General features: G+C 40.7%; 1 pseudogene; it reads left to right on the top strand.

Annotated features, from left to right (window-relative positions):
- The first annotated feature begins 8,480 nt into the window (after positions 1–8,480).
- Positions 8,481–9,166, top strand: LOC122125082 (annotated as a pseudogene).
- The last annotated feature ends 2,158 nt before the right edge of the window (positions 9,167–11,324 follow it).

The following is an 11,324-nucleotide window of genomic DNA, read 5'->3' as shown; positions in this document are numbered from 1 at the left end:
CCAATATGGAAGGCAATAAGGAGGTTCCTCAAAAGGCTACAAAACAGAACTACCCTATGCACCAGTAATACAGCTCTTGGATTTTTATCTGAAAGAATGTAAAGTCAGGTTACAATAAAGGCAACCAAACAACATGTTTATTGCATTATTGTTCATAATAGCCAAGTTATAGAAACAGCCCAGATGTCCTACAGTCAGTGAAATGATCGAGAAAATGTGGTGTAGATAATCATATATACATACATATACACATACTCGTATGACACCATGAAATTACATTCATCCATCAAGAAGAATGATATGTTATTTACAGTGAAATGGATGACCTGGAAAAAAAAAATCATCATTTGTCAAAGAGACACATGGCATATGTTTTCTATCCTATGTACAAGTTAGACCTAAAACTTAAACATACATAAAACATATACAGGACCATACACATTGCCAACATGATCAAACTATCTAAAGTACATGCATAAAAGAATGAAATTCCTTGAACAATTAACAGATAGTTCAACAAAATGGTTATGAGGAAGCTGAAACACATCTTGATTGGAAGAGAGGGAGTGAAAAGGAGTGGAAGCAGATGAAAGGGGGAGAGGAATTAGTGGACAAATTCATCCATACTGCTTAGGTGAAACTAGGAAACGAGAGATGAGTAAGGAGGTGATGGATGAGGAGGAGAGCGATGGGAGGGGTGACCCTGATCAAGATGCATTGTACACAGAAATGGGCATGTTATAAGGAAGCCTCTTTGTAAAGATAACAAGAGAGAGAGAATTTTTAAGAAGACAATTGAGACCATGGATAGAAAGGCGGAGTCAATTAAAAAGTTCTTTCTGCGGTTAACTGGCAGAATGAAATGTCAGTGTGCCTTTGGCAATAACAGGCCCTGTCATAAAGAGAAGACAGAATGGGTTCCATTCCCTCCATGGCCACCCCTCTGAGGCCAGTGTGGTGACGAGAGGCAAGTCTAATACCCCTTGTGGTTGGGAGGGTTAAATGAGAGAAGGCTGTCAAGCAGTTGACGAGACAACTGTGACAACTTTGGTGTAGAAGAACCTGATGGATCCCTCCAGGCTTACATAAACAAACATCAGAAGAACTTCATACACACACAAAAAATTGGGGGGCAATCAAGTCTCCCTGGAGTCCATAAGAGTGATAGGACCTTGAGTGCACACTGCAGGTCCTCCTAGAGCCAGCTGATGAGCTGCTTCCACTGAGGCAGACTGCAGAAAGGGCCACAGAGCGAGGCCAATAGAGCTAACGTATTCCTCCAAGTCAGGAGAGAAGCTGTACTTAGGCCAGACCTCACCTGGGCCTCAACTGAAGACTTCAACATAGACAGCAGCTCCTCAGCACTGTGGGATAACCTCAGGGGATATTTCCCCCTCACCATTTATGGATAAGGAAAATACAGCTTGGGAGTTAAGCAGCTTATCTCCAAAGACACATAATTATTGAATGACATATGTAAGTCTCATCCAAGTCTAGCTAGTTCCAAAACTTATAGGCTTTTTACCACAGTATAAAGTCACAAAAATTCGCTTTATACCCAATTTCACAAATTTGGGCTCTTTTAAGACTGGTCAATCCTTCATTTAGAAATCAGTTTCTGAATGCACACAGGGATGGGTCCTTCACCAAATATTGACTTCTTTATTCATATTCTCTCTTCTCTCTCTTCCTCTGTCTCTCTCTCTCTTTCTAAGTTCATTCTACTTTCCTACAAAGGAGCCCTCCAATAAGGCCTCTCCTTCCTCCCCCCTCTGAAGCCCACATTAGACCTATGTACCTCAATTTTACCTCTACAAAGGTTATGTTTAGTGCCCAAGGAGATGGGGCCACAAGCCCTCTGTGAGAATAGAACACCTCATCACTACATCCTTTAACCCATAGTGACCACAAGCTCTGAGAAGTATAAAGCCCAAACTGGCTTCAAACCATGATCCTCAAAATCTTAACCTCAGGCTTGAGCCACTGTTGCCCAGCTGAATGAGGGCAGTGTTTGGTTACAAGGCAGGTTTTTCTGGAATAAGTATCTAGGCAGTGATACAGAGTTTGGAAAGCTTAGGAAAAAGTCTGGTAGCCTTTGGCAAGTACACCCAGGACTACCACACTGAGGTCCACAAAGGACCTACCACTTCTGCTAGTGAGCTAGAAATAAAACCAAGAACCAGGACACAGACAGGCCACAATAGTGTCTCTGAAACCATCTTCTGCCTCATTGCTCTGCTTCTAATGCACACTATTGACACACTATTGCTCCCCTGTTCAAGAACCTACCATAGCTCCTGTTGTCCCTTATTACCATAGTGATTGTATACGCTGGCTTGCTCTAGTGGTCTGGCTCACATTTGTCCCCAGGTAATTACCACCTGTGGGGCCTATCATTCTCAGTGGGGTTGCATTTACTTAATTGTGTGGTTGCCATAGCCCTTACCCACTTCCAACTCCTCTGCCAATTTTTATGCTCAAGAATTCTTTAGTCATTGTGGGTTCATATAAAGGGATAACACTGGGTAAAAACCATTATCACTTGGCTGCTATTGAAACCTGGGTAGAACTACATACTGTCCTGATGGTTAGTGAGGTACATGTTTCAAGACACAGCCCAGCCTTTGGAGCTGTGGTATGGAGCACAGGTGTGTCAGAATCCGGATGCTGTCATTTACAGCTTCTGTGATGTTGACAGATCATAGATTCTCTCAGCCTCTATTTCCTCTTCTGGACACACAGGTAAGCAGCGAACCCAACTTCAAGCATTTGCCCTACGTTACCTGAGGAGTGGCTGTTTCAAAGGTGAGGTTCCCCAAACACAGAGCCCAAGTTGGGGATTCCATTCTAGATGATCTGTTGGGCTGCTGCCATTCAGGAGAGAGTGTGGGTGCAAGGGGAAGAGAGGCAATGCTGAGAAAGGTGTGGTCTCAGCTTCAGATGAACTGATACAAGGGAGAACTCAGGAGCCCAAAAGATGGCCCAGCATTAGGTCCAATTTGGACCTGAGGAACATCCCCTCCATGCCAAACAACCCAGGAATGGAGCTTATTGTCTTAATATGTACAAGTCACGGCTTCTCTGAACAGTCTCAAAAATGGCTGGTTTGGTACTTGGGATTGGTACTTACTGAGGAGTTTGTCCTGAGGGTTTAGAAATGAGACGTTCCTAACTCTGACAGAAAATGGTCACATCTATCTCTCTATGAACCAGGTCTCCCTGGGTCCATTATGCACAGTTTCAATAGGTTCTTCTGCTCCATATCTTCATTCATCCTACCTTCTTTCTCAACACCTTCTTGCCCATGAACTGGTGCCTGAGCATATGCATGTGAAGCCCACACCCATGCATATACACACACTGTCTGTACCCACTCCAGAATAACCTCCTATGTATCCTCTACTTCATATTTCCTACTTTCGAGTCCAGGTTCAGGTTTTCCCTCCACCACTATCTTTCTCAGTCTTACACTAATTGGACCCTCTCTAAAATTGATTTTCAGTTAACTCAATAGAGCTGTATATTTAATCAATTTCTAATGATTCATATTTGCTCTTCCAACTAGATTTTACATTTCTGCTCCTCTAGTCTATGTTCTATTAGAAGACTCAAACAAAGCCTTGGCACCAGGTAAGGTCTCGATACATCTTTCTGATTCAATTAAAAAGTATTTCTTGCCAGGCGTGCACTTGCACTCCTACCTACTTAGGAAGCTGAGAGCTGAAGACTGAGGTTTAAGCCAGACCAGCCAGGAAAGCCCAAGAGACACTTACCTCCAATTAATGACCAGAAAGCTGGAAGTGAAGGTGTGGCTTAAGTGGCAGAGCACCAGACTTGAGCAAAAAGCTATAGGACAGTGCCCAGGCTCTAAGTACCAGCCCCTAGTACTGGCAGTCACACACACACACAAAGGATCAGGAAATATCTTGGTGGAACCACTTCAATTCCCAGGATTCTCAAAGCTAGCAAAACCCTTCCCTGTGATGCTGACGACTTTGGTCAACACTGTATGTCAAATAAATGATAATGGTCTCCCCAGTAATTTAGCTCACAGATGAATCTGAGGTGACATTTTTCTATTGGGCTCTCACAGTTTCTGAAAATTGATGCCCTAGGAGGTGCAAAGTGGAATGCCCAACATAGCTCTGATTATCAACTGAGTGCATGCATGCAGCACACTAACAGCCGAAGGCTGGACTGCTTCTGACCTCCAAAAAATATTAAATCAGGATTTAACTATTTAACAAGTACGCTGCAGCCTAATTCATTCAATAACTATGTTTCTGAAAAGCCCATGCAAATTGAATTTTGAGGGGAGCGGGTGTGAAATTATATTTGAAATTTCCTTGGAGCAATCTGTAAGTGATGGTTTTAAGCTTTGGGGATTTTTCCGTGTAGCTACTCATTCATTTATTTACTTAGCTTTAATGTAGATCATTTGAACATTTTAAATTAAGATATAACTAGATTTTCTCTCAGGTTTTTAAAACAAATTAAAAAGCTATCACAGCTTCATGAAGTCTCTCATTTCCTTCATTTCCCCCAATTTGAAAGGTTAGTTTACTTACTTTAAATATCACTTATTAAATATTGTAGACTGCATTTATAGATAAGAGAATATAATATATATAAATTTATAAAGCTTCTTCTGAATGTGTAAGAGACTAAATGGCCAGAGTTACATAGTATATGAGTTTGCTAGGGCTGCCACTAAAAAAAAAAAAAAAAAGCAACAGAAATTATTTTCTCACAGTTTGGTTAGAAATCCAAGATCAGGACTGATTTCTTCAGAAACCTCTCCTTGGCTGACAGCCCTCTCCTTTGCTGAAGCCCTAATCCATGATGAGAGTAGGGCTCTCATAAAAGGAAGAAGTGGCCAGGCACCAGTGGCTCATGCATGTAGTCCTAGCTGCTCAGGAGGCTACAATCTGAGGATCTCGGTTTGAAGTCATACCAGCAGGAAAGCCCATGAAACTCTTATCTCTAATAAACTACTCAGAAAAGGCCTGAAATGGCTCTGTGGCTCAAATGGTAGAGCACTAGCCTTGAACACAAAGAGGCTCAGAAACAGTGCACAGGCCCTGAGTTCAAGCCCCAGGATGGGCAGCCAATCAATCAATAAAAGGAAGAAGTAGTAGCAGTCTTCCCCTCTCTTCAAACCCCAAACCCTGCAAAGAGAGGTCAGATTTGGTCCTCACCAACAAAATGGTCTCCTCCAGAAGCTCCCTGATCTCACACTTCCACTCACTAGAACTTTGAGAAATGCAGTGTGGGCCTATAGTAGTCTGTACAGTCTATGGCAGTCTATAATGTGTGGGGCAGCCCCATGTTTCCTGTGCGTATCTGTGCCCTGACCTCCTCTTCTTTCTATAGGGAAACACCAGCCACTGGATTATGGCCTGTCCCAATGACTTCATTTGCTTTTGTGACTTCTTTAGGTATTAGGCTCAGGATTTCAGCACATGAATTTGGAGGGACAGAATCCAGACCATCATATACAGCTAGTAAGTGAAGAGTTGTTTAGAATCAGCACACTAATCCAAGATACTCTTCCACTATATATCTATCTTTGTTCCTGAGTACATGTAGAATTATTTAAGAACCAAGCACCCAGTATATGGAGTCGCTTACACTTTAAAGTCTCATCCTCAGTCACAATAGACACACAATAGACATGAGCAATAATAGAATTTATGGGAAAAATAAGTTTGGGCAAATCATTCTAGATCTGTGAATTTTGTAATAGTGATTTTTTTAGAGAAAAGCAGGGCTGGTGTGTAGCTCAATGGCAAAGCAGTTGTCTAGGAAGTACAACATCCTGAGTTCAATCCCCAGTACCAAAAAAGACAAAAAACAAAAACAAATACCATTTTAAAAAAAGCAATTATAAATAAAAAAACAAAAACAAAAAAACTTACCAGGTGCTAATACCTCAAGTCTGTAATCCTAGCTATTCAGGAGGCTGAGCTCTGAGGATGTGGTTAGAAGCCAACCCAGAGGCAGGAAAGTTCCACAGACTTTTATCTCCAATTAACTACAAACAAATCTCTTCAAGCCAAACAACACTCTTCAAGTAGTTTAGTCTTGATGGCAGCTGCTGTTTGCCTTAAGTCACTCAATCATTTGCACCCTTAGGTCCCAAAACTTAGGACTCTTCCTCCTTCAGTGCGTATGTTTTAGATAACATTTGCTTTTGAAACAGGCTACTTTTATCAAAAATCAAAAGTTTGAGTGAAGACTTCATCAGGACAATGCCTCACTTTAAAATTGCTTCTGAGTACCCTGCTCACCCAGACCAGTGAGCATCAAAGGGATCTCTAATCTGTGAAGCCCACACTTGCTTCTGTCTCTAAGAATTGGTAAAGTGGTACTCACTATACTAATTGTTACCACTTACCAAAGGTATACCAGGTGCACAACTGAGACACAACTTTCATATACTTGTAATGCTCCATGACAATTCTTCAAATTAAATTAAATTTTATTGCTGCCTTTCAGCCAGGAAAACTGCCTTAGAGAAGACATGAGACATCTAAATCTAAATCCAGATCATCATAGTAATCTGTATAACTTGCTAGCATGTTGGTTAAGACTCATTACTTTGTACATTCGTCCTTTTTAACATTCACCATCTGTTCTATTAACCCTCCCTTCATAGGCTCAGCGATATGGCAGAAAGCACGGAAAACATGGTCCAGGTATAGGCTTGGGCAAATGTGATGGTGCACTAAGATTACCATTGTTTATAAAAAGGGGAGGATAGGATGGAGGCTCAGTGATAGAGTGCCTGTGTATACAGCAAGTGCAAAGCCCTGAATTCAAAGCTCAGTACCACCAAACACACACACACACACACACACACACACACACACACACATACCCCTCCACGGCCACACAAGTCTGCTGTTAACCCACATAATTTGTCTACACTTTGGCCTGCAATGGGTCCACAAAACCTGCATGACCGGCTGATGTCTTGCTAAGAATAAAATATACTTTGTCTATGCATTTCATTTTTCACTCAAACCAAAAACAACCTTTGTCTACTTTTCCTTTAGATACTTAAGAAATCATCAGCTTTATAGTTTTATCATTTTTATGAACAACAATAAAATTTAGTAGTATAACACTCTCTCTCTCTCTCTCTCTCTCTCTCTCTCTGGGGCAGGGGAAAATCCTGGGGTTTAAACTCAGGGACAGGGCTTAGGCTGTCCCTGAGCTTCTTTTTCTTTGCTCAAAGGTAGCACTGTACCACCTGAGCCACAGCACCACTTCAGGCTTTGTCTGTTTATGTGGTAATGAGGAATCAAACCCAGAGTTTCATGCATGCTAGGCAAGCACTCTACCACTTAGCCACCTTCCCAGCCCACTTTTTCTCTTTTGCTAATAACAATAGCCTCAGTTCATTTCCAGTCTATCTGCCATTCTCATATTGCCATCAACATCTTAAGCTTTATTGGCTCTGGGTTGATGATTACATCTGTAGATCCTGTATGTATCCTGTACACTTCATACAAAAATAATTTTTTAATTCAAATAAATTTGACAGGATGATGTCAAAATGTAAAGATCTTATTGTAGCCTAATATCATAATACAATTCTAGAATCTGTACCCTATATATTTTTTAGTCTGGAGACTATACTTCTCAAAAGAAGAAAGGGAACTGAATGCATCGATCTTAACCTCCTTCTAATATTATATGCTTTTCCAAATTTTACATCATTTTCTTTTCTCCAAATGTTTCTTTTGTAGTCTTTAGAATTACATGAGAACTGCTCAATCTTTTTAATTAACCCTTCTCATACCTTCTAAACAAAACCAGGCTATTCTTTTGCATTAGCCTCATTTCTGTGTCCATTCTCCCCTCACTAAGTACACAAAACATCAAAAATCAGGCTTCCTTCAGAAGAATTTCCTGGACAATTTCATCTCTCTCCTTAAACATTTCCTGTAACATTTTGAACTCCTTGTAAAATATTTTGGGACAAGACCTTGCAATCATGGATTTTTTTCTCAAGCCACTTAGAATCTAAAAGATACATAAGTATCCAAGGTTTATTAATTCTGGGGTAACTGTATAACAGAAAAGTTGAAATCTGCCTATTTTCATAGTTCGTCCAATCTTTAAAAAATAAAGTTGAATATCTTTAGAAGAGTTTATGTAATCCAATCTCATCAATAACCTAAATTTGGTTCTTGGTTTTATATTTTAACGTTTTCATGTTATTAATACATTGTTTTAGACTCATGAGATACTAGTTAATTTATTTCAAGTATGATTTCTTGTAACCACTTTTAACTAAGCAAATCTGAGATACTAACTTTATCACAGAATCATATATTGAATTAAAGTTTTGGATTATTTTACCACACACTATACTATAAGTTGCCCATTAATAGTCTCAGTCACATTTTCAGCTGAACAGATTTTTTTTTTATTGTTTTCCTCAAAAAGTTGTGTAAAGAGAAGCGCGCCAGCCCCTTGGATCTGTGTCTTGCTTCAACAGTGTTTGGACGGAACAGACCCGGGGACTCCTCCTTCCCACGGCCAACTGCCTCTCCACTCACCACCTCCGACGCTTATCTTCTCGCCCGTCGCCTGCTTCCAACCAACGCCGCTTTTTTTTTCTGTGGTTAGCTCTGTATTGAAGACCAGCCATGACCTCCCAGATTCGCCAGAATTACTCCACCGAGGTGGAGGCTGCCGTCCACCCCCTGGTCAACTTGTATCTGCGGGCCTCCTACACCTGCCTCTCTGTGGCTACTATTTCCATCGCAACGCTGTGGCTCTGGATGGCGTGGGCGCCCAGCGCCTCCTGAAGATGCAGAACCAGGATGTGCAGAAACCTTCTCAGGACGAGTGGGGTAAAACCGTGGAAGCCATGGAAGCTGCCCTGGCCCTGGAGAAGAGCCTGAACCAAGCCGTTGTGGATCTTCATGCCTTGGATTCTGCTCCCACAGACCCCCATCTCTGTGACTTCCTAGAGAGCCACTTCCTGGATGAAGAGGTGAAGCTCATCAAGAAGATGGGCGACCACTTAACCAACCTCCGCAGGCTGGGGGCGGCCCCTCAGGCCCAGCTGGGCAAGTATCTTTTCGAACGCTTCACCCTCAAACACGACTAGAAAACTCCAGAGTCCAGCAGCCTTTGAAGGGCCATCTCTGCCTCGCCAGATATCAGGGTTTCCGCCCGAACTTCCGGCTCTAGTCATTGGGAAACTTCCTAACTAACCATCCTGGAGCCCTTCCCAAGCCTTGGACCAAATGAAAATAAAGCTTTTTGCAGCAAAAAAAAAAAAAAAAAAAGTTGTATAAAGGGCATTTCAGTTAAACATGTTGACCTGTGCGTATAACGCATCCTGATCAGAGTCACCAATTCCACTATTCTCCCTATGAACCTATCCTGTCTCCACCCATCTCTTCATGTTTCCTACTTCAGTACCTTAACTGTTATGTCTGTATTCACCTACTCATCTGCCTCCCTCCTGTTAATCTTTACCTTCCTCAGTCAAGATACGTTAACTGAACAGATTTTTTTAAGTCTCTAACAATTATGCAGCTTAGCAAAAATTCTACCAGTAATACCTTTTTTGTAAATTTTTTATTGCAATTATAAAGGTGATCTACAAAAGGGTTACAGTTATATAAGTCAGGTAAAGAATATATTTCATTTTGGACAATGCCATATCTTCTCTCACTCTACCAGTACTATCTTCAGCTTTAACTTTCAACGCAAATGTAGTAAAGATCTAAGGAACAGTGGCTTCTCTACTCTTTTCTACTCTTCATAGCTCAAGCCATGTTTATTAAGAAAAATACATGTCTATAAACAACAGAATGTTTTTGGCTATCCTCTTTTCCAATTAAGTTGTCATGAGTGTTGTAATGTGGAAAGATTGGCTTGAGGAATAGTAGCCCCAGGAGCATAGCATAATTAATGATTGTGCTAAGCAGTGTAAGAAGGTACACAGCAGATAAGATGACCTCTGGCTTGGTAGATGCTCTGTTCTTGGTCATCTGTGCTGTCAAAGATGCAACTAGACTCATATAAGGTCTTCATGACTTCTTATAAAAACAAATGTATTAGTTGATGTATGTGTGAATGAATGGTTCTGTAGTCCAATAGATAGTAGACATGATGCTCTCTTTTGCTGAAGTCAGAAGTAATTCTGGACCTCAGGAAGGCTAAGCCTATAAGAAGATAAATGAATGTAAATTGGATATGTGGTGCATGCCCACTCAGCACTCAGAAGGCTGAGGTAAGAGGACCACACATTCAAGGCCAGCCTGGGCTTCATATTGGACCCTGAATCAAATTTTTTTTTAATGTAAGGTTCAATAGGCAGGAAGAAAATTAGTGGTATCATGGAGTAAATGTTTAGGAAAAATATCTCTAATTTAGGGCATTCCTGATTTTCAACAAATAGTTTTTCTATAACCAATGTAGTGTCATTGAACAACATGGACTTCGAGACCAGTGACTAACATCCATCAGCCAAATCCACCATCTACCCATATAGCATGGCCCCTTTTCTACACATATGTGTGAAGGTAATTGCATTCAAAAGAAAAGAGGAGGTTAAATATTTTAACTTGCACCATACGGAAATCTAGTCATCAGTATGGAGGTGCATATTGATCCTTATGGGAAGACAATTATTATTGTTGTTGTTGTTGTTATTCCAGTCATAGGGCTTCAACTCAGGGCCTAGGAACTATCACTGAGTTGTTGCTCAAGGCTAGCAATCTACCACTTGACCCACAGGTCCACTTCTGACATTTTGGTATTTTGTATTTTCATGTCCAAGCTGGCCGTGATCCTCAGATCTCAGCTTCCTGAGTAGCTAGGATTATAGTCATAAGCCACCAGAACTTGTTCTAGGTTGTTGTTGTTTTATTTTGTTTTTCAAACTTTTGCCTTTTACCAGTTTTTTATTAATATGACATGGAAAAACATGCTGGATTATTAAAAACATATCATATTTAAATCTTAAAAAAGTCTCAGGTATAGAGAGGATGAGGAATGATGGGAGAGAACAGTGGAAGGGGTGACACCGATCGAGGTGTAACACACTCACAATCTCATTTGTGGAACTGAAACCCCTTTTGTACAATTACTTTTTAAAAGTAAGAAATAAAATAAATGAGTCATTTCTTCTTCAGAAAGAAATGCTGCATTACTAGACAAGCAATGGATACAGAAGGAAGAAATAAGAACAATAAGAGCAGAAAAATTGGTAGTAAAATTTTAATAACTAAATCAAGATGTTTAGTCTAGTTAAGAATTAAATATAGGGCTGGGAAGGTGGCTCAGTGGTAGAG

The sequence above is a fragment of the Dipodomys spectabilis genome, unplaced genomic scaffold (assembly GCF_019054845.1).
Source record: "Dipodomys spectabilis isolate Male_0828 unplaced genomic scaffold, ASM1905484v1 ptg000260l, whole genome shotgun sequence".
Classification (NCBI taxonomy): Eukaryota; Metazoa; Chordata; class Mammalia; order Rodentia; family Heteromyidae; genus Dipodomys; species Dipodomys spectabilis.
The sequence above is the reverse complement of the archived record's forward strand: the minus strand, read 5'-3'. Positions and strand labels throughout refer to the sequence as shown.